The 2340-nt window shown below is 56.7% G+C and overlaps 1 pseudogene; it reads left to right on the forward strand.

Annotated features, from left to right (window-relative positions):
• Positions 1 to 750: 750 nt before the first annotated feature.
• LOC101621309 lies at positions 751 to 1265 on the forward strand (annotated as a pseudogene).
• The last annotated feature ends 1075 nt before the right edge of the window (positions 1266 to 2340 follow it).

Genomic DNA, 2340 nt, shown 5'->3' on the forward strand with positions numbered 1-2340 from the left:
TCTGAGTGACGCAGTGTTATGTTCTCCATGTTCCGCCTGTGAGGGAGACACTCCGGCATTGGGCTTTCTCCTCCTGATGAGTTCTCGGAGTATAATTGCCCTCACTACTATCCACTAGTTGCAAATGACAGGATCCATTCTTTACTTAGGCAGGTAGGATGGTCATATCAACACACCTCAGTTCCTGCTAACAATGCCTCTGCCATGGATGCCTCCCACAGCTGGGCATGGAAATGCCCACATCGAGGCACAGATAAAGGCTCATCACCACAGGACTGACTATCTGATGTCTCTGGGACTCTGCTAGAATGGTAAGAGAAGGGAAAATTTGTATAAATAAATAGGATTAGATGTAGCTAAAACTCTGCACAGGAAAGGAATTATCAATATACCAAACACACCTACAGGATGCAAGATAATATGAGCACATAACCGTTCAGACAAAGGGCTAAAACGAAGCCTAGAGAACTATAAAATAGAAGAGCCCAAACTCCCATGTGAGCACAAGCACCTGGGCCCTTGTCATGACAGGTAACAGGTGCTCAGTGATCACCCAGCTCTGTCCCTAATGAGGCACCTGCTCATACTGTGTCATGACCCCAGTGGCCCCAGACCCTCCCTGGGCTCCTCTGTCCCAGCCTCCAGCCAGAGCCTGCTATGTGGCAGGACACATGCAAATAGGGCCGGCCCCTGCTGCTGAAAACAGCCCAGCCAGGCCCTGTGGCTCTGCACAGGAGCCCAGCTGGGATCCAGGGTCCACTAGGGTCAGGACAGATGCGGACACTCACCATGGAGCGTGGGCTGAGATGGCTGCTCCTCCTGGCTCTTCTAGGGGGTCAGTGCTGGGGAGCAGGAGACCCTGGGGGATAGAAGAGCCATAAAGGGAAAACAAGTGGCCGAGAGCCAGTGTCTTGACTGCTGTGTCTGTGTTTGCAGGTGTCCGGTGTGAGGAGAAGCTGGTGGAGTCTGGGGGAGACTTGGTGCAGCCTGGGGGGTCTCTCAAACTCTCGTGTGCAGCCTCTGGTTTTACCTTCAGCAGCTACAACATGAATTGGATCCGCCAGGCCCCAGGGAAGGGGCTACAGTGGGTTGCACAGATTAGTAATACTGGTGGTAGCACATGGTACACGGACTCTGTGAAGGGCCGATTCACCATCTCCAGAGACAACGGCAGATGAACAGCCTGAAGCAAGAACTCGCTGTATCTGCAGATGAACAGCCTGAAGCCCGAGGACACGGCCATGTATTACTGTGCGAAAGACACAGTGAGGGAAGCAGATGTGAGCCCAGACACAAACCCTGAAGGGACAGGAGGGGGTTGGGCGGGTGCACTGGGGCGTGGTCAGGACCCAGGTGCCCAGGAGAGCAGAGGCACAGGAGGCTCAGAGCACAGAGCACAGCCAGGAGCAGGTGCAGGATGGGGCAGGGGCCTCCTGCCTGGGGCTCCCTCTGCAAGGCCTCAGCTCCCCAGGGGCCACTGCTCCACTCTGAGAGGCTCCCACCCCCATTGCTTGGGAGCTCACATGGGGAGGTGACACTGTCTGCTCATACATGACACCTCTGTGTTGTCCTGCAGTTTTGTGGTATTCTGTATTATTTTTACAACCAGAGCACTCCTGACTGCTTCTCCCTGTGGTTAGGGTCAGACCCAGGTGCCCTGCAGGTGAGCTGTCAGTCAGGCAGAAGCAGCACACAGGAGCACTGCAGCAACATCTCCACTCCACGTGCAGAAAATTGTTGAAACAGTAAAGCCCACAGAGGAGAAGGCCGGCCCCACTGGGGGCCCTGTATGTGCTCAGTTTTTTCTAATTTCCCCCAAAACTAGAAATGACAAAGAAGAAGATACACTCCTATGCTCCCCTGACAGCCCGGACTGTCCCTGCATGGACCCCCAGAGCCACTCACAATGGGAAACCCCAGGCTCCTCCCTCCTGGACTTGCCCCCCAAGCAAATCCCATGGACAGCACCTGCACCCCTGACCTTCCCGGTCCTGTCGGCATCCAGGACAGGTTATGCTGAGTCAGCGTCTGTCAGTGTCCTGCGAAGGGTTTGGGGGCTACACAGGGTTTACAGTGGCCACCAAGGTCCAGACCGCAGCCCCACACCAGGCCCCGTCCATCAGCTGCCCGGCCCCCACTGGCTCTGCATGCACTGGGCTCCTGGCTGCGAGGACACAGCCTGGTGTGAATATGGGGGACCCAGTGGGGGACACTGTGGCCCAGACGCTGACCCTGCAGGGACAGAGGGGCTGGGGGCGCCCGCAGCCAGCAGGGGGGCGCTGGGGCCACAGGTGAGATCAGGACTCAGGCTCAGGGACCCCAGGCAGCTGGGGTGTCCTG

This window comes from Condylura cristata, unplaced genomic scaffold (assembly GCF_000260355.1).
Source record: "Condylura cristata isolate star-nosed mole 26May11 unplaced genomic scaffold, ConCri1.0 scaffold00136, whole genome shotgun sequence".
NCBI lineage: Eukaryota > Metazoa > Chordata > Mammalia > Eulipotyphla > Talpidae > Condylura > Condylura cristata.